The following is a 27,659-nucleotide window of genomic DNA, read 5'->3' as shown; positions in this document are numbered from 1 at the left end:
GACTTGCAAAGAGAAAGTTTAGGGAAATATGGTCATTCTCTTCTGCTATGTGAAGGATAGTCTTGTAAAAGGCAATGTAGTTTAATACTTTTTGCCTCATAAAAAAGGGGTGACCTAGTATAGTGCATAGAAAGCTGTGCCTTCCTCTGACCCATCTAGGCATTGTGACCTTGGGAGAGGCACTTAATATCTCAATGCTGTAGTAAACTTTAAATCTGAAAAATTTGCACAGAGGAAGTTCTTCAACAGGAGCAAGGGAAAGGAAGGGAAATTGGATAAGTGTGTATTTAGCTGTCGATGTGCCAGGCACTGTGCTAAGCACAAGCAAAGAAATCACAGAACCATGTTAATCCCATCATGTAATGAGATTTTATGATACCTTTTTTTTGAGGAATTAGCAAGTTTCTTTAATTTGTTTTTGTACATTAAATATCTGAAGGAACAAATAAATGAATAAATGCATGAAGGCAAACAGAATTAAATTACATTGCCTTGTCTTCCTCCACCCCAAATAAGATTTTATGTATCTATGTTCTATTTTTATTTTAGTTTCACTTTGCCAAAAAATGCAACATCGACCTGCCCCACCCCAAAAAAATCCCACTGCAGCTATATTGGTTTTAGACAAACAAAATAATTTACTGGATTTTTACAGAAAATAAAATTCACTGAACAAATTATTAAATATTTAATGTCAATTTAATTTAAATTATTAAAATCTCACTTGATTTTTGGAAATTAATTTCACCTATAAAAATAATCCTCCATAAACATATCTTTGTTCTACTAGTTACTAGATTTTAATGTGACCATTAATTTTAATATATTTTTATTGATTTTGTTAAATATTTCCCAATTATATGTAAAAAAAGGTTAACATTCTTTCTTTTAATTTTGAATTCTAAATTCTCTCCCTCCTTCTAGCCCCCTCCCCAGTTGAGAAGCCCAGAAATATTATATTGATTCTACATTTGAGGTCATGCAAAACATATTTCCATATTAGCTATGTTGCAAAAGAAAACACACACAAAACTAAGAAAAATAAATAATTTTTTAAAAAATGCTTCAATCTTCACTCAAAGTTCATCAGTTCTCTCTCTCTGGAGGTAGATAGCATTTTTCATCATGGGTCCTTTGAAACTGTCTTTGATCATTGTCTTGGTCAGAGTAGCTAACTCTTTCACGGTTGATCAGCCTTCAAAATTGCTGTGTAACCATTAATTTCAACAAAAAATGTAGTCATTTCTTCTAAAGTCTTTTCCTTAAATGTACCACATCTATACTTCCTTTTTGTTTGCCCTTTCCCCTCAGCCCCACTCCCTGACCTTCCCCCTTCTCCTCACCCCCCAAAAAAAGAAAAAGGAAAGGTCATAAATATAGTTACCTCCTCAAGGGCATCATTTGCATGTTGTTCATCAATACACTCCACCTAAACAAATGGCAAGAAAAAAATACAGAGTAGTATCACTACTGGTCAACATCAACCCAGTCCTAACTACCTCTGTGATTCCAGGCTAGGATCTGGATGGAGAGAATCACATAATGTGTATTCTCTTTCTCCTCAGTGCTGTCAATGGGTTATAGGTCATAGGATTTAGAGCTGAAAGTGACTTTGTTGATCATCCAGTCTGAGTTCTTTTTTTTAATAGAAGAAGAAACTGAGGCCCAAAGAGGGGGAGTAACTTGTCCAAAGTCACACAGATAGAGTGACTGGCAGAGTAAGGATTCAAACCAAGGTCCAGGGTGTATATCTTGTTTAATTCACAAAAGATGGTGATACAAGCAATGGTTTGGAAACAGTGAGGCTGATATTTTACCAAAAATGCTTTGGGAATTGGACTGAGCAATGAAAAGAAGAGGAAAAGAATAGAGAGGCCAACTGTTGACCCCCTGGCTGAATTTCATAAGGTTACTGCACCTTGGTAGGGACACCACATGACCCAGGGTCTGGTCATCAGCCCTGAAAGCACAGCAGCGTCTTATCATCAGTCCAACCAGAGGTGAATCAGGCCCTGCTTCACCCCAACAAAACTCACTAGGCATCCATACCAATCAAACTACAGAGCTAGATAAAATAAAAACAAAATTCATCTGGAAGAACAAAAGGTCCATAATATCAAGGGAATTAATGAAAAGAAATGCTAGGGAAGGTGGCCTAGCCATACCAGATATTAAACTGCATTATAAAGCATCAGGCATCAAAACTACTTGGTACTGGCTAAGAAATAGAGTGGTGGATCAGTGGAATAGGTTAGGTACACAAGACACAGTAGTCAAGGACTATAGCAATGTACCCTTTGATAAACCCAGAGTCCAGCTTCTGGGTTAAGAATTCACTATTTCACAAAAAGTACTGAGAAAACTGGAGAATAGTATGGCAGAAACTGGGCATAGAACAATATCTTACACTGTATACCAAAATAAAGTTAAAATGGGTCCACGATTTAGGTATAAAGGCTGATACTATAAGTAATTTGGGAGAGCAAGGAATAGTTTACCTGTCAGATTTATGAAGACGGGAAGAATTTATGGCCAAACAAGAGATAGAGAGCGTTACAAAATGCAAAATGGATAATTCTGATTATGTCAAATTGGAAAGTTTTTGTGCAAACAAAGCCAATGCAACTAAGATTAGGAAGGAAGCAGAAAACTGGGAAAGAGTTTTTATAACAAGTGTCTCTGATAAAGGCCTCATCTCCAAAGTATACAGAGAACTGAGTCAAATTTATAGGAATACAAGTCTTTCCCCAATTGGTCAAAGGATAAACAGGCAGTTTTCAGAGGAAGAAATTACACAGATCTATAGGCATATGAAAAAATGCTTTAAATCACTATTGATTAGAGAAATGCAAATCAAAACAACTCTTAGGTAATACATCTCTCCTGTTAGATTGGCTAACATGAGATAACAGGAAAATTATAAATGCTGGAGAAGATGTGGGAAAATTGGAACACTGTTACATTGTTGGTGGAGTTGCGAACTGATTCAGGCATTCTGGAGAGCAATTTGGAACTATACCCAAAGGGCTATAAAGATGTACATACCCTTTGACCCAGCAATACCACTTCTAGGACTGTATCCTAAAGAGAACATAGAAGTGGGAAATGGACCCATACATATGAAAATATTTATAGCAGCTCTTTTTGTGGTGGCAAAGAATTGGAAATCAAGGGGATGCCCATCCATTGGGGAATGGTTAAACAAATTGTGGTATATGAATGTAATGGAATATTATTGTGCTATAAGAAATGGGGAGCAGATAGACTTCATAATAACCTGGAAAGACTTACATGATCTGATGCTGAGTGAGGGGAGCAGAACCAAGAGAACATTGTATATAACCACAGACACATTGCTTCTGTGATGACGAACTTTGATAGACTTGGCTTTTCTCAGCAATGCAAGGTTCAAAGACAGCTCCAAAAGAATCATGTTGGAAAAAGCTATCCACACCCAGAGAAAGAATTATGGAGTTTGAATGCAGGTTGAGATAAACCATTTGCTCTCTCTTTTTACTTCTTTTTTGGTTTTGTTTCTTCTTTTTCATGATTCATTCCATTGGTTATAATTCTTCTTTGCAACTTGACTATTGTGTAAATAAGTCTAATGCAAAAGTATATGTAGAACCTATGTTGGATTGCATGCCATCTTGGGGGGCAGAAAATTTGGAACTCAAGAACTTGTGAAACTGAGTGTTGTAACTAAAAATAAAAAATAAATCAAAAAAATAAAATCAATGGTATAAACATTTTAAAAAAAACTCACCAGGCACCAAAGACACCAGCTGATGAGTAAGAATGCCAACTAATTAATGTCAGTGGATTTAGTCAAGGGATGTCATCATGGAAGAGGGGTATTAAATTAATTGTAGAGGTGCATCTGGGCCAGGTGACTCATTTCTGAGTCTGGATGGATGAGGCCCTCTGAGTGAAACAGAAGGGAGCAACACAGGACAAACAATGATAGCATGACCCCTTGTAATCTCGAAAAATCATTCCAGGTGTAAGTCAGATTCCAACTTAGCTCCTAAAATGAACAGAAGAAAACAGCAAGCTGAATGAAGGAGGACACCAGAAGCCATTGAGGAGCTGTGGGGAAATCAAATCTCCCTTTCTTACATTAATTTACACAAAGAAGATCTGAGATTTAGAGCTAGAAAGAATTGTAGAGGTTGTCTAGTCCAACTCTTCACTTTACACATCATGGAAATCATAAATTTAGAGCTAGAAGGGACCTAGAAGGGATGATGTGGTCAGAAAAATAGTAAGAGGCAGAGTCAGAATTTGAATGCAGGTCCTCCAGCTCCAACTGCAGTATTCTTTCCACTGAACCCCAAATTCTTCCTGTAGAATTGCCAGTTGGCCTGAAAAACTTACACCTATTGATCAGCAGAAAGTCCAGTTGGGAAAACCAAATTAGTATCAGCAAGTGGCTTGGTGAGTACTGATCCAGAACAAAGATTTAGATCACTTTAAGAAGTATCTTGGCTATTGATGTGTTGGTCTCCAGTGCTGGTGTTGACTGGTCAAGGGCCTTCACTCCCCACTGGACAGTGATGGACATACTGTTTGATACCACCTCAACTTTCTAGTTCTTCTTCATCACTATTCTTTATCGGCCACCCCAGACTTCTGTTGTTACAACCCTTCCGTTTCAACAATTCTGCTAGCAGCTACTGTGGGGGTGAAAAACCAACATGAGCCCAATAACAAGAATGCTGTAAGCCCAGGTTCTTTTGATCTGCTCTACTAAGGAAAGCAATGTTAAGGGCTTAACAATCTTACTTCAATCCAGCATACAAATATCATTCACTTAGTTCAGGGTAAAAAGCCAGCACCCTGAACTTCAGAGCAAATACAAACAAATTACAAACATCAACAGACAGACCAAGTAAAATTCATAGTTACCAACATCTGAGTTCACCCAGGGAGCTCATAACAAGGGCTGGCCCAGAGTCACATGCACCACCATGGCTGTGGCTCAGAGCTCCAAAAAAGAGAAAGCCAACCTCTGGTTTTATATCTTTTTCAGGGTCAAGGGTGAGTCACACATATGACTACCCATGTGACCTAAAATCGTCACAAAAATGCAATTTAAACCCACGTGGTCTAAAAGCCTTTGATGTCACAAATATGTCACTCAAACACATGTAAACTAGGCTTTCCCTTGAGGCAAGGAGGTCATTAAGGACCCCTAATTTAATCAGGGAAATAAAAGCCAAACTCTTCAAGGGCACTTGGTTGAATTAAGTGCTAAGAGCACATTTTGATTGCCAATACAACTTCCTCAAGCCAGAGTATTTCATTTTTCAAGACTACAATCCATATCTTCCTATTAAATTAATTTGAAATGAATGCCTTAAAAAGATACACAAAGACATACATACACAAACACATATATGTATATAATATATATTCATATGTAAAAACCATATGCACCCTTAGTCTTAGCTTCAAAAACCCTAGATATAAGCCATTTTTTGGTAGCGGGTGGGTGTGATAATACTCTTTGTATTTTGGCTAGCTGACCTCATTCACTCCTGGTTGGTTACTACTGACTTCATTTCATTGGGTGACAGTCTGTGACTTCACTCCTTGATATCAGGGGTGCTCACTCTTTGGAGCACTAATACACCGATTCCAGAAACTAGAACTTATAAATAAACAACAACAATAACACGTGTAGGGCTTTGAATCTTGCCAAACGCTTCACATACATGGGGTGTCCCAAAAATCTTTATGCAGTTTAAAACTACTGAGACTCATTTGATCTCCCCCACAACGCTGTGAGATAACAGCCCTCATTCATCCTCTTCTACAGATGAACAAACCCAGTCCGATGGGGTCAGTCAGCCAGTCATTAAAGCACTTATTAAGGGCTTACGGTATGTCAAATACTAAGTGCCTGGGATACAAAAGAAAAACAAGATATGGTTCCTGCCTTCAGGGACTGGCATTCTAACTGGGGAGACAATATGAAAAAACTTTACATACAAGACATATGCAGTCAAAGTGGAAGATAACTTCAAAGGGAATGCCACTAGCAGCACGAGACAACTCAAGCTTTCCTGATTCCAGGTTCACATTCAAATAACAAGAATTGCTCCCTTGAGAGCAGTCACTTTAGGAGTATATATACATATATATCCCTCCAACATTGCTAATAACATTGCTTAAAATGTTTCGGGACCTTCTTGTGGTACGGCCTTCAGGGCCTCTCCTATGTTGTTTTGCATCTTCTCTCTGGCGGCAAATCTTTAGTAGTGGAATTTCTTTGGGGGGAATAGTCCAAATTTCTTTTTTTTTTTTGGAGGGGGGAAGGCAGGGCAATTGGGGTTAAGTGGTTTCCCCAAGGTCACACAGCTAGTAAGTGTGTTAAGTGTCTGACACCACATTTGAACTCAGTTCCTCCTGACTCCACGGCTGGTGCTCTACTTATTGTGCCATCTAGCTGCCCCAGTCCAAATTTCTTACTGGTGAAAATGCTTGATAATTGCTGGCTCATACTATTTAGAGTCAGAAACCAACCCCCCCCCCAAAAAAAAATCCATCACACACATAGACTAATTCTGTCCAAAGAACTGTCTGAAGGCCATTCACAAAGATGACTAGAATAGGCAGTATGCCATAATCGACCGGACACCAAATTTAGAATTAGAATTAGAATTAGAATTTAGAATTCCCCATAAGAGGAAAATGAGCAGAACCAAGAGAGCTTTGTATGCAGTAACAGAAATATTGTTTTAAGAACGACTTTGATCGACTAAGTCATTTTGACTAAAATAAATACCCAAGGGGCAGCTAAGTGGCACAGTGAGTAGAGCACCAGCCCTGGAGTCAGGAGATCCCGAGTTCAAATCTGGTCTCAGACACTTAACACACTTACTAGCTGTGTGACCTTGGGGAAACCACTTAACCCCAATTGCCCTGCCTTCCCCCCTCCAAACCCCCCCCCAAAACAAAATAAATACCCAAATTAACTACAAACTATGAAGGAAGATGTTATCTGCAACCAGAGAAAGAACTGATTAATAGAAGTACGTTTAGAATGATTTCACACATACACACACAAATTTATGTCTAATGGTAGCCATCTGTGGGGGGGTGTGAGGGAGGGAGAAGAGGAAAGAAAAAAAAAGAAAGTTACATGATAACTTTATTATATATTTAAAAGTAATAGCGAATTGTATATAGTTGATTCGCAATTTTATGTGCAATCATCTTTTAGAAATGTAAAGAAAATTGTGCTGATTTAAATAAATCATAATATTGGCAAATAAAAAAAAGAATTAGAAGACCTCAGTTCCAGTCCTACCTCTGACATTCTGGGTCTTAGTTTCCTCATCTGTCAAATGAGGGGTTAGATTAATCAGTCCCTAAGGGCTCTCCTGGCCCTGAATTCTAGAAATGTTTTCAGTAATGGTAGGGCAAGATCACTGTTGCTTTTCAGTAGAACATAAGCTCCTTAAAGGCAATAATTATTTTGTTTTTAATCTTTGAATCCCCAGCAGTTAGCCCAGGGTCTGCTCCATAGTAGGCACTTAATAAATGCTTGTTGAAATGAATTGAATTAATGCAAGTTTTGTTATTGGATACTGTAATGGAAACTGTGAGATTTCTCAAGGCTCCATTTTAAAAGCATTTTAAAACAGAAAAGAAAATAATTGGTTGTTGGAGGCGGTATGTGACAAGGAAGGGGGCTGGCAAAGTTCCAATCTGTTTATTGAAAAAAGAAAGCCTCCTCATTTAAAAAAAAAAAAAACCTCCTCTTGGATGTTCTGTCATTATGCAACACTGTTTATATTTCTTATATTTCACACGTGAATGCTGTGATTTCATTTTTCATGTTCTTTTATTTTTTTTCATTTTCAGAGGGTTGGGAGGTAGGCTAGGAAAGCCTATCTATGATTTGTTTACTGACGGTGACTTAGGATCCATTCTATAAGGGGCAATAACCAATACCATTTACTCAGACGGCATCTTTCCAGGAATGACTTTCAAATAAAACACTCTTGGCTCTTGGTGTGATTGGATAGCCCCATGGGATCACTGGAGGAGCCATTTGAAGACTATCTTAAAACAAAGAAGGAAGTAATTTGATACTCCTTGGGGCAAAAGGGTGGTGTGTATATTACTTATATTTGGCCATTCCCTTTTATTTCAATAATGGAGTAGTTTACACGCACACTCTTTGATCCCATGGGAAGAAAGCCCAAAAGTCTAAGTCTCACTTGCAAGTAAAAAAGAGAACCACAGATTGACAAAGTTGGAAGAGAAACCAAAAGTCATCAGAAATTCGTTACAGGACTGAACTAGGAGTCAGGAAGACCTGAGTTCAAATCCTGCCTCAGCTACCAGCTGTATGACCCTGGGCAAGTCACTCAGTCTTCTGAGCCACAATTTCCTCATCTGCAAAATAGGATAATAAGAGCACCTTTCTCCCCGGATTGTGGTAAGGGTGAATTAGATAATACAGGTAAATTGCTCTGCAAACCTTAAAGAGCTAAATAAATGCTAGATATTGTTACTGCTATTCTTATTGCCATCACCTAGTCAGAGCCATAGCTAAAAGGAATCTCCTTAACAATATCCCTGAGAAGTGGTCATTCTGCCTTTATCTGAAGATCTCCATTGAGAGGAAACTAACTTTCAAGACAGCTCCTTCCACCACCACTCTCAAGACTGCTGAGTGCTTCCTAATATCAAACCTAAATCAGCTTCCTTTCAAACTTCAACTCAGTACTGGGCTGACACCCATCAAGATATGCAGATTAAGGGTATTCTCTCCCCCGCCCCCTTAAATCATTGATGTCCTGTGGCCTAATTAACCCCTTAGGTCTCAAGGACTGGGCAAAGGGAGAAGGTTTAAGACTGATGGTTAGTAAATAGGTAGAAAAGGAAGTAGAATGCCAAAGACACGTTATCACTTCACGGAGAAATAGCCAAGTCAGATCAACCTCATTCACAATGTGCAGTTATCTTGACCACCACCTTAGAGCAAAGGTAAGAATTTCTATAGAGCTGGAAGAAAGAACTGTGGAAAAGTACATGGTATGACCCTTAAAGGAAACAGCTGAAGTGTAATGGATAGAGCACTAACCTTGAAGCCAGGAGGATTGATTCAACTCCTTCCTCTGACAAATATTGCCTGTGTGATGTCGAGTAAGTCATTGAACCACAGACTTTCTCTCTCTCTCTTTCTCTCTCTCTCTCACCCCTTCTCCCTCTTATTCTCTCTTCCTCCCTCTTTCTTTCTTCCTTCTTTCCTTCCTATCTACCTATCTTTCTATTGTCCTATCCCCTCCATTGAACTCCTGCTGTAAACTTGCGGGGTGTAGGGTATGCTCAGGGAGGACTGGTGCCTCTGGTGTGATGGCTGCTGAGCCCTTTTCAGGGCTGCTTTCCACCTTTGGTGTCCACCTGTTCCACCGAACTCTCACCTGTGGCTCCAAGAAGCTGTGGTATGTGCAGTGGCCACACCCCAGTAAACCATTTCATGGATGGGCTGAACCAGGTTGAGGGTGTGGAAAATATTAAACTATTTTATATCATTTCTAATTTCAACCAGACCCAGAGCCTGAATTAATGAGTAACTGGATAAAGATCCAGGACCTGGGCTTCTTTGTTCTCTCTAAAAGTTTGCTCAGGAAATACCCTTACCACTGTCAACAAGGCCAGATTAGACTGACCTAAGGACATTCTTAGCCGTTAGCCATTAAGGGATGAGACCCTAACTCCAAGAGAGACTACCTCGCTTAATATTAACTGACCTTTGTCAACTTTCTTTACAAATCCTATTTCATTGAGGAAAATCCTCTTCTTGTATCATGGTTAAACATACACGGGGGTCATAAACGTGAGGTAATACAGGCTTGCTAGGTCTGCTAAAATAACATATATAAGTTTTCTCATTGCTTTGTTCAGAGAGCCAGAGCTTATGCTCTGACTCCTTGCATGTACAAGTAAGCTAGCTTAGCTATGCTTTAAGGGAAAATAATAAACAACACGGATTTTTCTATCACCTAGCTCTGTTGTTTCCTTCAACCAAATTTTCAGGTTTAACAGTTATGGTGCCGTGACTCGGATGGAAATGATGGAAACGGGACAATGCAGCCCAACTTTGCCAACGCTTTTGGGTGCCATAGGATTAATTTTTCCTGGAATTTTGGCCTTGACAAGGTGGGGGTAAGTTGTCTCCATTCCCAGCTTCCAAAAAGGACTCCCACAAAATTGGTCAGAAAAGTCCAAAAATTCCCTTTAAGCTAGCTCTGGGGGCAGGGATCAAATCTGTGGTCAAACGCACATAGATCCCCTGGAAACACTGATTGATCTAGAAATTAGCTATGGATCAGTCAAAAACTAGAATTAGAAGTCCAACCGTTCCACCACTCCCTCCACCCTATTCCTCACTCCCTCCCTTCCTTCCTTCCCTTGGAGGCCCTGATCCTGGGGAGAAAAACTGCACTTTGCTGTTACCCCCTCCCCTTCTGCCTCCCAGGAAAGGCTCTGATCCGGAGGTAACTCTGTTCTGCTACTATTGCCTTCTCCCTTCCCTCCCCCTTTCCCCCTTTCCCTTAAGGGCTCTATTTTTGCCTTCTGCCCTATTCCTGCTTCCTTCCCTTAAAGGCTCTGATTATGGGGAGGATAAATGCATTTTATCCTTACTCCTAGCCTTCCCTTACCTGACCTAGTCTTCCTCCATCTCCCCTTTCCCCCTTCCTAAGGGATAGGATATGGAGAGTCAGAAAAATCAGGAACTCCAAGGCTTCCCCAAAGACCATAGGGGAAGTTTCTAATTCTCTGTTGTTTAAACTCTGAGCTCAGTCTGTATTTGTTCTGTATTTGTTTTGTTAATTGTCTGTTAATTGTCTGTGTGAGAGCATGTGCTGTGAAATGTCTATACCTGGTAAAATCCAAAACGCAGGTAGCCAGAGAATTCTGAGGCTGCAGTTAGGGAAACAGAGACTCTTTTTTCTTTTTCAATGTCTGGTCTGGCCAACCGGACTTGAAGAAAAAAATAGAGCTGAAACATTTTAGCAGATTCTGGGATTGGTTATTCATTAAAAGTTTGGAAACTGATTAGTTGGAATTTTGGGAGAGAAAACTCCGGCTATAGATCACTCCAGTAACTCTCACTGGTGCTAAAACACCCTCCCAATGCTGATCACTTAGGTTAAGTTTACTTAAGTTAAAATCATTGAGATCTTTCACCATTGTTGTCCTGTCTCTGACCGAGCCAGGGCTGTAGTAAGAGTTAGAGCAGTTAAAACAAACCTCTCTCATCCCAGATCAGATTAGGAGAAGAGAATGCAGGAGAACTGCAGGGAAAACTTAAATCACCCTTCCCCACCTGGCAAAAGGAGGAGAAGGACAGAAATTCACAGACTGACAGTATCCGGCAGTCCTGTGCCCCTGGATACCTTTGTAGCCCATCCTTTTTGGCAAGGCTTGGAAATGTCACCCAGGTCCTATGCATTCTGCCCACTCTGTCCTAGCAGATGCAAAACTGCCCTAGGCTCAGTAACTTCTGCAGTTGTGGGGGAAGGGCAAGGTAGATGGATTTGAACTTTCTGCCTCCCAGAATTGTCACCACTGGGATACTAGCTTCTGCTCTAGGTAACTTTACACTTCTTTGTTACAATTGCAAAACTGTATTTTAATCTCTGTTTGACCTGTTTCCTGATTTGTAAGGGGAAAATAATAATGATGGTTGTTATGGGATCAAAATGATAAGGATTGTAAGATGCATAACATAAAGTCTGGTATATCTTAGACACAACATTATTATTATCTCTCTTTAAAATTAATGTAATTGTTAATTTGAAGTGGTTTTTAAATACCAAAAGTAATAAGCTGAATAATTTCTATATGTGGTAATCTGGAAACACAATCGATGTCACCTGAAAATTATTGTTTCTGTATTTCTAAACTTGCATTGTGTTCCCAAAAATTCTCTTAGATTGTGAACTTTGAGAAGACCGTTGTGTGGTAAGAAATGACATTATAACAATTTTAATCTGATTTTGATATATGTGAATTGGGTTTTTAAAAGAGATGTAATGAAATTTGGAACTGTTATATGTGGTTATAACAAGTAAATAATTAATAATACTGATATTTAACCATGAGAACAGACTTTCTATGTGAAAACTTTTCTATTATGAGAATATATCTGGTGATTTAAGGTTGTAGTTTCAAATGATGAGATGAAAGATTCTCTGTGCATGGAGATTTGGAAATGCATTCACCTAAATTGATAAATGGGTTGTTTCAAGTTTTAAAACGCATAATTATGTTTAGGGCATTGTTACATTTCTAAATTGTGTAATTTGACAAACAGATGTATCAGCAATATTGAAAAATGTGGTAATCTTTTACAATACTAAGAGTATTGGGCCTTAGAAATTAAAATGTTACCATTAGTGATTATGAATTCAGATTTGATTTGCTCATCCAACTAAGTTATAGTCTGTTTCAAGTTTTAAATACATGATAATTGCTTGTGGTGTACTTGTATTTCTAAATTTGTTATATTATGCAACTTGGTTGACATTGCATTACCTATGCTGTTAGAAAAATAATTCCTCTTATAATCTAGATGTTATTAGATTAAGAACTGTGCCTAAGTAAGAAATTGAGGTTGTTAATTGAAATAAGGACTTTTGAAACCATCTAGTTGTGAATTCTTATCAATCTTGTATAAAGCTTTCTGTGTAGGGGAATTGCTATGGAAAAAGTTTTTAAAGTCCTGGTAAACTTTGTTATTGTGATAAGGTAAATTTAATTGAGTATGTAATTTATACAAACTAAGTGTCGTCCCCATTACAACACCTTTTCGACAGAGGAACTTTGTAATATCTAGGAATTCTGTGCAGTATTTGAGAATGAGGACATTTGGCACCAACTTAGTTAATGAATTCCAGCATTTAAGGGTTAATTTGCTTTAAGGAAAAAGAAGGAGATGTCTATCATTTTAAAACCTTCTAAATAATTGTCTTCAGAAAAGTTTAGTGAGTATTCCTTTTAACAACAGGATAAATTTCAAACTGTTTTTAAGGAAGGAAAATAATTCTAGAAATGTTTTGGAAAATGTTTTTGTGATTTTAAACAAGAGTTGGAGCTTATCAATGTGTATAAGATTTGATTCCTGAAGTGTCCCTGTCCTCAACCTGTGAGGTTGGTCATTAACCTCTTTTCTTTGTTTAAGCTGGAATGGATTCCAGTACAGACAGTTATGTCAGTCAAAAGTATTAATTTATGAGCTATCTTGTCTTATGGTTGAAACATAAAGAAAGACTGAATAATGGGTTTGAAAAATTTGGAAAGGTAAATAAAGGTTTGATTGGAAATACCAGAGGCAGATAAGAAGGTTTGGGGACAAATGGGAGTTAGCTAAGCCTCTCCTGTCCCAAGGAATACTAGTTTCAAATGGTTTAAGTTAAGTTGAGAGTGTGAGAAAGTATTTTAGAAGACAGAAAAGTTATGTAGCTTGATTTGATAATTATTAGCTCAGTGAAATTTGGGACAGTCCCATCTGAAGGATATTTATTTGCTATTTAAGATTTTATGGGACACAATTTAATATTGTTTTAAGCTCTGATTACAGGGATAAGTCACATGAAGCCAATGGCAGGCATTACAGGCTGAGAACTTTTAAAGGTGGATGTCTGTGCCTGGGAAAAAGTTTTGAAGATAACCTTGGACACAGCCTAGGTAGGATCTTCCTGACTCTATTTCCCAATTCTGCTATTTCCTTTCTGAAAAGGAAAATCCACACCTGATTACTCCCAAGCCCTGCTTTCAGCACCTAGTGACTATATGATTGGCTATCAGATATGACTCATGCCTAGAATCAAACAGAGCTAAGAAAGTTCTTTCCTTCTGTTAAGATATATGACATTGTCCCTCTTTTGTTTCATAGCAAATTTATACTATCAAGAAGTTTTGTAAGCACAATGCTAAATCTATTAGGTAATAGATGAATATTGGAATATCTCTGAGTTATTGTAATAGGATGCAGGAATGAATAGCTTACAATTTTAACCTATGTTCATGGCCAAATAAAGATTAAATAATATAGAGATAACATCTTCCAGAAGGAGGAAATAATTAGACAAAGTAATAAGACAAAGATGTAATGTGATAAATGTCTAATTAAATAGGATAGCAAATTTTGAGAAAATGCAATAGGATCAGATTGATTCCTCTAAGAATTATATACAGATGTGTATGATTGGCTCCAAAATATATCAATCATGGAAATTCAAGCTAATAAGTGTGTTTAGGTAATAAGATCTTAAATTTGGATTTTTGCACAAGGAAATTGTATAAGATATTGTTACAAGTGAAATTATATCTCCTTTGTAAAGTATCTGTCTGATGATTTTAAAAGGAAGATGGGTTCAATTTATGGTTGGACCTTCACACTTTGAATGATTCTTATACCAGGTACAAAATTTAGGTAAGGTTAGAAACAGTAGATGATATATGAACTGAAATACTCTGAAGTTAAAAAAAGGAGAGCCAAATTTAAGTGATTGTACTAAGTTATATTAAGTCAGAATTGTTTGAGAATTTCTAGATCTGAACCAGAGAAGCAGAATTCTCTTTCACTATCTAGGGACCGGATAACTACAATCAGGCATCTGAAAAAAATGTGCTGCTTTAAAAGGACATTGGGAATATGTAACTGTGATTTAAAGCTACTTTGTATAGAAATTGTGCAATTAATTGCTGGAACTAAATCAGAAACATTTTAAGCTTTGTTAAGAATGGTTTGTGGTTTATTTTGTAAATGCCATCAAAGAGACATGGCATGACTAAAAATTTATGCTGGTATATGTACTATGCTACTGGGATACAAGGAATTTAATGTTAGTCAACATTGTTAATAATGATCGTATTACTCTGTATGGTTCATGTTTAAGTTTTCTTGGCTATCTAATATGTAAATGTAAAACATGTGACATGCAAATTTCCCCCTCTATTGTGAATCGTCTAAGTGGTTTGGTCTGTACTCAATGTAATTGTGCAGTTTTGTGAATTGTGAGAAAAACTTTATTGTAATTATTTAAACTCATCCCTGTGTGGCTGGGATACTGAACCATTTATTGTATTTGTTTGAACTTAGCCCTGCGTGGCTGGGACCTATGTTGTGCTGTTTTTCTCTCAATTATCAAATCATGTGTGTTCTGGGAGCTCCTGTCAGATCTGACTGCTTCTACAGCTGCCAACTTGTGGATATGGACTCCTTGATCCTTCTATCACATCTGAGGATTGCCCCTGCTCTCAAGTGGATATCTGAGCCCATAGGACACCTTGCCCTCCGGTTTCAAAGAGCCTGAAGGGGACAGCATCAGACGCAGGCAGCCCCTCCCGAGACTCTGGACCAGAACCTGAACGAAGAACTGCTCTTTCCCTTTCTGAGTCCCTTGCATTCCCAAGACTGTTTACCTGTACTTTTGGTGCCTTTGGCTTATTGTCCCTTGCAACTTGCTCCATCTGCTTGTTTACAATTAGTTTACAATTACTGTCAATCTCTGGGAATGTCCAACCACAGAAAGAAAAAAAAAACCTGAATCCACCCAGATAAGGATTTTTAGAACTTCACCCCTGAGGAAGATAGAGGTTTTTCCATACCTTAATTGGTCTTCAGGTGAAACTTTCAGTTTGCCTTTGACCAAAAGGAGGAAATGTGGAAAATATTATACTATTTTGTATCATTTCTAATTTCAACCAGACCCAGAGCCTGAATTAATGAGTAACTGGATAAAGATCCAGGACCTGGGCTTCTTTGTTCTCTCTAAAAGTTTGCTCAGGAAATACCCTTACCACTGTCAACAAGGCCAGATTAGACTGACCTAAGGACATTCTTAGCCGTTAGCCATTAAGGGATGAGACCCTAACTCCAAGAGAGACTACCTCGCTTAATATTAACTGACCTTTGTCAACTTTCTTTACAAATCCTATTTCATTAAGGAAAATCCTCTTCTTGTATCATGGTTAAACATACACGGGGGTCATAAACGTGAGGTAATACAGGCTTGCTAGGTCTGCTAAAATAACATAAGTTTTCTGATTGCTTTGTTCAGAGAGCCAGAGCTTATGCTCTGACTCCTTGTACGTACAAGTAAGCTAGCTTAGCTATGCTTTAAGGGAAAATATAAATAACATGGATTTTTCTATCACCTAGCTCTGTTGTTTCCTTCAACCAAATTTTCAGGTTTAACAAGGGTAACCAAGGGATCTCAAACCCATTGGTGAGTGAGGGGGGATGTCTACCCCAAGCATGTGAAGACTTCCCCTGGTGGAATAGGTGGATGAGAACAATTTGTTCCAACAGCCATGAAGGCAGCTGAAGCAGTTTGCTGTGGAGTGCTTAGAGCTTGGTTAGACATCGAAGACGCCAAGGTCATCCACTGCACCTTAAGCCAACACCAGTTGTCTTGATTCTGTCCTGCCACTGGACCGTGATGACTCTGGAGGAGAGAGTGAGACTGACAACTTTGTGTAACTCCTCCTCACTTAAATCCAATTTATGCCCAAATCAAAAGAGATCACCCATACCATTTTACCATTATACCTATCTCAAAGTCCTGTAGCAACAGGCAAGTGACAAAGCAGCAGGTGAGGATATACAAGGAGCTGTAGTCACAATTCTGCATATAGGTGGCCCAGGCCATAGAGTCTTTTCTCACAGGAAGCAGCAGTGGGATTCAGCAGCTTCCCGACATGTCTGAGCAGCCTTTTAAGGATCTCACTGCTCACCTCCTGTGAGGAAGGGGCTAGAGAAGGTGCCTTAAAATTGTCTGCTTACTCAACCCTGGCCTAATTACCACGGCAAGCAGGGAATCCCACTCTTTGGTTGAAACACAAAGAAATGTATAAAAATGTCTGCAAAGACAATTCCACTCACCATTGGCACATGGGATGTGGGCACACTTATAGACAACACAAAATCCAGTAGACCTTAAAGTCAAACAGCTCTTGTTGCAAGAGAACTCAGTAGGTATGGCATCCAAATAGCAGCCCTGAGTGAAGCAAGGCTGGAAAAGGAAGGCCAGCTTGCTGAAGTTAGAGCTGGATAGATGTTTTTCTGGAGGGGCCACAGTGAAGGGAAGTGCTCTGAAGCTGGCATAGGTTTTGCAATCAAAACTAATCTAGTCAACAAGCTTGCGTGCCTACCAAAAGGAGTGAATGACAGGCTCATAAAAATGCAATTGCCACTTGCAGGAAAACGTCACGCCACCATCATTAGTGCCTATGCCCCTACCATGACAAACCCTGGTGAAGTCAAAGAAAAATTTTATGAAGACCTGAAGACCCTTGTCATCAATGTGCCAAAAGAGGACAAGCTTATTATTCTGGGTGACTTTAATGCTAGAGTAGGCTCAGACTACCAGACTTGGCAGGGAGTCCTAGGGAGGAGTGGAGTTGGAAACAGCAACAGCAATGGTCACTTACTACTGAACACTCATGCATCTCATGACCTTCTCATCACCAACACTATCTTCCATGTCCCTAAATGCAATAAAACTTCATAGATGCACCCTCACAGCAAACATTGGCATTTAATAGACTATGTAATGATAAGGAGAAGAGACAGACAGGATGTGAGAGTGATGAAGGCAATGTGTGGTGCAGAGTGTTGGACCAATCCTAGACTTATCCTTTCCAAGCTAAATATTTGCATTCACCAAAAGCAGTGCCCCCAAGGCAAAACAACTACCAGAAGAATTAATGTCAACAAACTAGAGCTCTTCTCTGAGCCTAAACAGTTTGTTGCTAACTCGGAGGGAAAATTGAGCCAACACACAGTTAGTCACAGTGGAGCAGAAAAGGAGCGGGCAGCTTTCAGAGATTTGGTCTATAGCACTGCATTTGTGCATCTGAGTCAGAATACTCGCAAACACCATGACTGGTTTGATGAAAATGATGGGGAAATTCAGAAGCTGCTAAATGAAAAACAGGAACTCCATAGGGTTTACCAGCAGGATAGCTCCTCCATCTCTAAGAAAATAGCATTTAATTCCATCAAAAGTAAAGTACAAGCAAAGCTTTGAGAGATGCAGGATTCTTGGCTCAGTAAGAAGGGAGATGAAATTCAGTTTTATGCTGATAGTAATAATCCAAAGCACTTTTATGATGCCCTGAAGGCTATTTATGGGCCAAAGACCTATGGTACATCTCAACTACTCAGTGCTGACAGAGGTACGTTGATTAGTGATAAGGACGTGATGCTGGAGAGATGGGCTGAATACTTCCAAAGGGTTCTCAACAGACCATCATCAATCAATGCTGAAGCCATTGACCATTTACCTCAGGTTGAAGTCAATCCCTACCTAGCTGACGCTCCAACTGAAGAAGAGGTTTTGAATATCATTAGGCTCTTGTCATGTGGCAAAGCACCTGGTGATGATTCTATTCCAGCTGAGATTTACAAGGTAGGGGGTCCATCGCTTATACAAAACTGACTGAAATTTTCCAGGTCATATGGCAAGAGGAGGTCATCCCCCAGGAGTTCAGGGATGCCTCCATTGTTGATTTCTATAAAGGTAAAGAAAATAATAGTCCTGTGATAATCACAGGGGGGTCTCTCTCTTAGTCACTGTTAGCAAGATTCTTGCCAGAGTCCTCCTTAATAGGCTGATCCTTCACCTGGAAGATGGTCATCTACCAGAGAGCCAGTGTGGCTTCAAAAAGGGCCAAAGAATAGTCAATATGGTGTTTGCCACCCGACAACTCCAAGAGAAATGCCAGAAGCAGAACAAAGGTCTGTATCCAACATTTGTAGATCTGACCAAGGCCTTTGATACTGTTAGTTATGAGGGCTTATGGAAAATTATGTAAAAATTTGGTTGCCTGGAGAAGTTCATCAGCATTGTACATCAAGTTCATGACTGCATGATTACCCAGGTTCTAGATAATGGACGATGCTCTTGTGCCTTCCAATGGAGTGAGACAAGGCTGTGTACTTGCTCCTGTGCTTTATAGCATGATGTTTTCAGCCATGTTGTCAAATGCTTTCAATGAGGATGAACCAACGGCATCAAGGTCGGCTACTGCAGTGATGGTAAATTCTTCAACTTGAAAAGGCTACAAGCCAAGACCAAAGTGGAGGGAGTGTTGGTGCATGATTTTCTGTTTGCAGATGATTGTGAATTCAATGTAGCCTCTCAAGGTGAGATGCAACGAAGTATGGATCAATTCTCTGCTACTTGTGCTAACTTTGCCCTAACAATTAACACCAAGAAAACACAGGTGCTCCATTAGCCACCACCACACCATCCATACGTGGAACCAGCAGTTACAGCAAGTGGAGAAGTTTTGAATGCTGTGGATAAGTTCGCTTATCTTGGTAGTGTACTTTCCGGGGATGTACACATTGATAGTGAAGTTGATGCACGCATTGCCAGAGCTAGCTCAGTGTTTGGAAGGCTCTGAAGGAAAGTATGGGAGAGACGAGATATTAGACTGATTACCAAACTGAAGGTCTACAGAGGTGTTGTACTGACCCCATTGTTACATGCCTGTGAAACCTGGACAGTCTACCACCACTCCAGGAAACTGAATCGCTTCCATTTGAATTGTCTTAGGAAGATTCTGGAGATCACCTGGCAGGATAAGGTATCAGACACTGAGGTCCTTGCTTGAACTAAACTGCCAAGTATTCAAACTCTGCTTCAGAGAGCACAATTCCGACGGGCTGGCCACATTATTTGAATGTAAAATGTATGCTTGCCAAAAAGGCTATTTTATGGAGAACTCACACAGAACAAGTATTCACACGGTGGTCAAAAAAAGTGATACAAGGATATTCTCAAGGTCTCTCTCAAGAACTTTGGAATTTATTGTGTGACATGGGAGACAATGGCATTGGACTGCCCAGCATGGCGTGCCCTCATCAGAAATGGTGCTGTGCTCTATGAGCAAAGGAGAATTGAAACAGCTCAAAGGAAATGCAGGATGAGCAAGTGTGGAGTATCCACCCCAAATGTTCACATGGACTATTTGTGCCTGACCTATGGTAGAGCATTCCGAGCTCATATTGGCCAGATCAGCCATAGCTGGACATACTGAATCTTGACTCAAGCACAGTGATGTCACTTTGGTCCTCTTCGAGAACGAAAGACAACAACCAACTGTAAACTTCCAAATGGATGTATATATGCATATCTAACTCAAGAAGTCCAACACAGAATTCATGATCTTTCTCCTCAAACTCATCCTTCTCCAACCTTCCCTGTTTCTGTCCAGGGCACTAGCTTGCTTCTGATTACCCAGGTTCCCAACCTTGACATTTTCCTCACCTCTCTGCTCTCCCTCACCCTACATATCCCATCGGTTGCCAGGTCTTCTTGATTCTATTTTCTTTTGGAGGGGGAAGGTAGGTCAATTGAGGTTAAGTGACTTGCCCAAGGTCACACAGTTACTAAGTGTGTCAAGTGTCTGAGGCCGGATTTGAACTCATGTCCTCCTGACTCCAGGGCTGGTGCTCTACTCATTGCACCACCTAGCTGCCCCTTGATTCTACTTTCACCCCATCTCTCACATCCATCCCTTCACTCTCACAGCCACCAGCCGAGTTCAGGCTTTGTCCATATCTGCCTGGACTATCATGATAACCTCCTAATTTAGTCTCCCTGACTCATCTCCCTTTCTAAACCATCCCATACAGTAGTGAAAAATCATTTTCCTCTAGTACAGGCTTGACCATATCATTCTCTTGCTCAGTAAATTCCAGTGGCATTTAAAACCTTTCATAATCTGTCCCCAATCTACCCTTCCAGCCTTATTGCACCTTCCTCCCCCTCACATATTCTTACAATGCAGCTTAATTAGACTCTCTGTGATTTCTCACAAATAACATTCAATCTTGCCTCAGTGCTCTTGCACAGGCTGTACTCTGTTTCTGGAAGGCAGTCCTCCTCACCTCCACATCTTAGAATCCCTAGTTATCTTTAAATCTCAGCTCAGATGCACCTCCTATTGCTAATATTTTATTTAAAATTTTTGTATCAATATTCATTAGGGAAATTGGTCTATAAGTTTCTTTCTCTGTTTTGACTCTACCTGGTTTGGGTATTAGTACCATATTTGTGTCATAAAAACAATTTGGTAGGACTCCTTCTTCACCTATTCTCCCAAATATTTTACAAAGTATAGGAACTAATTATTCTTTACCTATCAGATTTATGGAAAAGAAAGAAATTCATGACACAACAGGAGATAGCATTACAAAATGCAAAATGGATAATTTTGATTATGTTAAATTGAAATGTTTTTGTATAAAAAAAAAGCCAATACAACAAAGATTAGAAGAGAAGCAGAAAATTGGGAGAAAATTTTTACAACCAGTGTCTCTGATAAAGGCCTCATCTCTAAAATATACAGGGAACTGAGCCAAATATATAGGAATACAGGTCATTCCCCAATTGAGAAATGGTCAAAGGATATGAACAGGCAGTTTCCAGAGGAAGAAATTAAAGATACCTATAGGCAGATGCACCTCCTATGCAAGGCCTTTTCTGGCCCTATTGACCAAAAGATGTGGAGAATATAAGATTTTGCTGTACTTTTTGTTCATTTATAACAAAAAGGCTTTTGGAGTGAAGGAACAAAAAGCTACTTTAAGTGCATCAAGTTATCTCCCCTCCATGTATCAAATCATTCAAAACTCCTTGAAAGATATAACAACAAAGATAACTTTGTTCAATCACTTTCTGACTGTAAACTTTAGGTCAGGGAGAGAACAGGGAACTACAAGTTCTCCTAACTATTTGACACAGAGATGGAGGATATTCATCAAAGAAACCCAGTTGAAGAGGGACTTCCGATGCTTGGTTGAGATCCTCCTGGTACTCCCCTGTGTGAATGACATTACGTTGGTAACAAAAAAAGCTAAAATATTGTAAATCCAACTAGAAGACATATAAAACCACTCAAAAGAATTTGGGCAAACCATCACATAGGAAACAAGCAGATGAAGGCTATCTATTGACTAGATACACTGGGCTGGAGCTAGTCTATCAGTATGTATAGCATGGACAAACAGTACAAATGGACAACAAGCTGTGTCCAGAATTAAATAGGAGGAAAGCAGCAAGCTGGATTGTTTTGAGTAAATTAATAATTATGACAACAGCTGACACCTACTATATACTATATGTATATGTGTGTGTGTATGTCTATATATATATATATATATATATACGCATACACACACATACACACATACAGGGTGTCCCTAAAGTCTGGACACATAGGAAAATTGATGGCAATGTGGAGTTTTTGCATCGAATTCATGTGAATCTTGCAAAGCACATCAACCTTTGCATCACAAATGATGGAAATCATATTGAAGATGTCATTTGTTAATATTCCAATTAAATAAAATGTGGTCAAAAATTTCATTCATTTCTTGAAAATATGCATTTTTGCCTATATGTTCAGACTTTAGGAACACCCTATATAGCACTTACTTTGTACCAGCCATCATACTAAATGCTTTACAAATATAATCTCATTTGTTTCTCACAGCAACCCTGGGAGGTAGGTGCTATCATTATCCCCATTTTATAGTTGAAGAAACCAAGGTTAAATGACTTGTCCAAAGTCACATGGCTAGTAAATGTCTGAGGTTGGATTTGAACTCAGATCTTCCTGACTCCAGGACCAGTGCTTTATCCACCATATCACCTAGCTGCCCCAACTTTTCCCCAGAAAGCAAAAAAGCCCATCTTTTCTTAAAATTTATTTTTTACTTTTAGTTTACAACATTCAGTTCCACAAGTTTTTGAGTTCCAAATTTTCTCTCCCTCCCTCTCCTCCCCACCCAAGATGGCATGTGATCCAATGTAGGTTCTACATATACCTTCACATTGAACTTATTTACATAAAGTCCAGTTATAAAGAAGAATTATAACCAATGGAATGAATCATGAGAAAGGAGAAAGGAAACCAAAAAAGAAGGAAAAAGAGAGAGCAAATAGTTTGCCTCAATCTGCATTCAGAAGCCATAATTCTTTCTGTGGCTGTGGATAGCTTTTTCCATCATGTGTCTTTTGGAGCTGTCTTTGAACCTTGCATTGATGAGAAGTGCCAACTCTATTAAAGTTAGTCCTTACAGATATCGTGTGTCTGTAATTGTGTATTACATTCTCCTGGTTCTGTTTCCCTCACTCAGCATCGGCCCATCTTTTTAACACCAGTATTCTACTGGTAGACTGGTATGACTGTAAGATGTGGAACACAAAAAATTCCCAAGAATTTGAAATGAGTATGAATATGGGCAATGGAGAATCATACGATGGGTGCAAGCTGGCTTCAATATATCAAAAATTATGAGCTTTGAAGAACAGGAGTGAAAGATGTCATCAGGGAAATGTACAATAGAAAAGGAAGATGGAGCTGGTCAAGGGTGAGGGAGGACAGGTGGCCCACCCAAGTGCGCCCCAGGAGCCTCCTGATAGCAGAAGAAATTTTGAAAGTACCCTAGCATGTTGAGTGGGACCCTACTGTGACAAACATATGAGAAACCATGGACAAGATTTGCCCAAGATAAGCAATAGACATAGACACAGACAGGAACATATAAATTCATGAAACTGCAGATCCATTTGAGTACTAAAGTGTAGCAGGAGACTGCTGTCAATAAAATTTACCTTGATTTCCACAAAACATTTGGCAAAGCATCCCCTGGTACTCTTGTGGAAAAAATACAGATGGAAGCCAGACATTAATACAGTTACGTGAATTTCGAACAGGTTGAATGGCTGGACCCAAGGAATGAAGAGTCATTAATAATGGTTCAGAGGCAGTCTGGAATAAAGTCTCCAGAGGACTTTCCCATGAATCTATCCTTGGCTCTACCTGGTCCAACATTTTTTTCCAATGACTTGCGTAAAGGCATAGATGGAATGCTTATCAAATATGCTATTTAGAGGGAGAGCTGATACACTGAATGGAAAAGTCAGGATCCCAAAAGATCTAGACAAGGCTAGAACATTGTGCCAAATCTAGCAAATGTAAAATCTCATGCTTGGGTTAAAAAAAGCTACAGGTAGAAGATAGGGGAGATGTGACTAGGTAATAGTTTTTCTAAAAACTATCTGGAAGTTTTGGTGGATTTCGAGCTCAATATGAACTGACCGTATAAGAAGGCATCCAAGAAAGCCAGTTCAATTCTTGGTTGCATTCAGAAAGGCATAGTGTGTGTCTAGGACTCAACTAAGGCTTGTGGTAGCAGCACTGCTGTGTTTGGCCTTGTTCGGCTCCATCAGGAATCATGTGTTCAGTTCTGAGGTGCCACGTTTTAGGAAAGATAATGTTAAATTGAAGACCACTGGGAAGAGAGTAACCAGGAAGCTCAAGGGCCTCAAGTACATGCCATATACCATAGTGCCTGGAGCATAAAGACTTGTGTATTGACTGATATGAGGATCTATTGAAGGAACTGGAGAGGTTTAGCCTGGAGAAGGGGGATATAATTACTGTCTTCAAGGGTTTGAAAAGTTGTCAGATGCGAGGAAGAAAAGTCTCTATGTGCTGGCAGGGATCTTCATTTCTATTTGAGTTTGACCTAGAGCACTGAAGTGATGGGATATGTCCAAGGTTACACAACCAGTATGTGTCACAGGTGAGAGGTGAACTCGGTTTTTCATGGCCCCAAAGTCAGTTTTCTATCTACTAGGCAATAATGCTTGTGTCGTTATGAATTATGTGGGATAGAAGAAAGGAAAGGTTCGGATGCCCATATTTCTTGTAAACATTTCTACAACGCTTTAAGGATTATGAAGCACTTTCTTCACAAGAGGAGAAAGGTAGGAAGTATGAGAGTTATTATCTTCATTTTATAGATCTGTAAACGGAGCTTGTGGTTGAGGGAGGTGTGAGCAAAAGTGTAGCCTTCATGCTGCCTTTTCTCTGTGCTTCCCCCACACTGCAGGAGTACATAACTTGGAAAATTCTCTAACTACACAGGCATCTTTTGCGACTGTTGCTATGGAAACTTCCACTTACCTTCTTTATCAGGAGTTTTGGAGACTTCACAGTTTTTGACTTGCTTTTTTCTAGGGCCACTACATTCAACCCCAAGGCACCACGCCTCAGTGTTTGTAGAACCTGTTAGCCAAAGGGGTGACATGATCAATACCCCTTTCCCTTTGGGAGGAGATAAAAAATTGTTTTCCTATCCATAATCTTATTTACTAGTAAGTCAAACTTCTTTGGTTTTTATTGTTGCCTTTTTTTGTTTTCTTACCTTAATTTTTTGGAAATCTTTTGTTTTTACATACTCTTTTATTTCCAAATACATCCCTTCTTTCCTCCCCTCCCTATCCAGTCATCCCTTGCAAGCAATGATAAAAAGAGAAAGAAAACAGTTCCACAAAATCAACTCATACATTTACTTGATCTGATGGCACGGCAACATTACATGTCCAGGCACCAACCTATGCAATGCAGGGAAGGAGGGAGGTGATAGCTCCCATTTTCATAGTGTTTTAAGGTTCACAACGATCCTGTGATGTAGGTAGGGCAAGCATTATTATCTCCAGTTTAAATTGGAAAAACTAAAGATTACAGAAGTGAAGAAATTTGCCCAAGGTCATAGAACTAATAAACATCAGAGTTTATTGGCACCCAGGTCTCTTGATTCCATGTACTATACCAGGGGTAGGGAACCTGCAGCCTTGAGACCACATGTGACCTCAAGACTGCAGGTTCCCCACCCCTGTTAACCATACCTTCCCTCATAGCAGTCCTGTGGAAGGTAGGCAAGAAATATATTATCTTTCCATTTTAAAAGTGGAAGAAACTTTCTCAGAAGAAACTGCAACCCAGAAGGTTAAGGATTCAATGTCAAAGTATACTATATATTCAGGTATACTATCTCCTTCCGTCCTGGATCACCCACCTTGTGGAGGGGCTTGAGCATCTCAATGAAACTATGTGCCATGCAGAGTTACCCAAGATAGACATGTCATAATGGAGAACTCTGACAAAAGGTGATCCATTGGAGAAGGAAATGGAGAACAAACCACCTTAGTATCTTTGCCAAGAAAACCCCATGGATAGTATTAAAAGGCTAAAAGATATGGCATTGGAAGATGAGCCCGTCAGATCAGATGGTGTCCAATATAGCTGGGACGGACTTCCGGAGATAGTGGAGGACAGAAGGACCTGGAGTGCTATGGTCCATGGGTCACAATGAGTTGCACATGACTGAACAACTGTGCCCTAGTCAGGTTGTCTGTCTAAATCCTAAGATTTTGAGCTGGAAGGAACCTTAGACATTAAATATCCACTTATTGCACAGAGAAGAAACTTTGGTTAGGAAAAATTGACTCTGCTCAGGTCACACAGGTATTTAGTAGCAGAGTTAGAATTTGAAACCTAGCTATCTGATTCTAAGTCCTGGTGGTCCATTCCCTTTCATTCAACCAGTAGATTGAGGGTGGAGAACCAATCTAGTTCCTTGAAACTGAACGGGGGAAAATTTAAAAAAAAATACAGAAACAGATCCTAAATATATAGTTCTCTCCATTTTCCCCACCTTAAAACCAGAAAGAGAGAGGTAGGCCCAGGCCCCAGAGAGGGAGGAACATAATAGGAGGACAGGATGAGGAACATGTTTTCAGGGCATCCTGAGAAGTTGGAGAATGAAGGGTCTTTCTGGTAGTGAGGTGGGTAAACTGAGAGAGAATAAGGTGGATGGTTATCTAGATACTGTGGTAAAGCTGGTGATGGAAAGTTTCACACCAGATACAACATTGAGAGATTTTTTTCAGTCTGACTCAACTGTCTTTTTCTTTTCTCTCCTTTTTACTATGTAAAAATTTTCAGCTATGTATTTATTTGCTCAAGGGACAAGCTTCAGAGTTTATCATGTTTCTGTAGCACTTTAAATGTTGCAAAACACTTCCTTCTGCACAAGTATTAAAGATGACCTCGAGGGCTTGGGAAGGCTGGCGTCCTGGGGGCTGGCTACAAGGCGTTATGACAGTTAAAAGTTGGGGGCTATCAGAAGTTTCTGGGAGTTCTACTCCCTTATCAAACTGTCTTTCCCTGCTTCCCACCGCAACCTCCAGAGACTAGGAGATTGGGGGACTAAATTCCTCACCTTATACTTTTCCATGATAATTTCTATTGAAAGCCCCTTTACTTGGAGTCGGCCGCTGGAGACGGGGCAGGGGCAGTGAGGGGTTCGATCCCCTTCCGTCGGCAGCTCTTGCGCGAGGAGCAAGCCCAGGGGCACCCCCTCTCCGGCTCCACTGTGTTTCCCACTCCACGTCTACCTAAAGTTGTCTGTCTGACAGACCCGCAAGCGAGGTCTGTAGGCTGCTTTGCTCTTCTCGGAGTTCCCAGCGCTTTAGCTTCTATTGCCCCAGGAATTCAGCCCTAGTCTGAGTGCTTCTGTCCGCCCTGTTCAGAGCCAGGGAGAGTTCCTTTCAATCTAACCCCCAGCAACCGCGCGTGAATGCTTATTGGCGCATCACACTCCCTCTGGCTCAGTTATGGCCCAACCCAAACCTCGTCTACACGCAGCAGGTCTAAGTCCTCCAGCCTCCTCGGCGACAATCAGGCTGGATTTGTCAGCTTGCTCTAGTTGTCTCTGACCTCTCTGGGACATTCTGCTCTCAAGCCTGAGTCAGACTTCC

The sequence above is a fragment of the Trichosurus vulpecula genome, chromosome 3, assembly GCF_011100635.1.
Source record: "Trichosurus vulpecula isolate mTriVul1 chromosome 3, mTriVul1.pri, whole genome shotgun sequence".
Lineage (NCBI taxonomy): Eukaryota > Metazoa > Chordata > Mammalia > Diprotodontia > Phalangeridae > Trichosurus > Trichosurus vulpecula.
Note: the sequence above shows the minus strand (reverse complement) of the source record.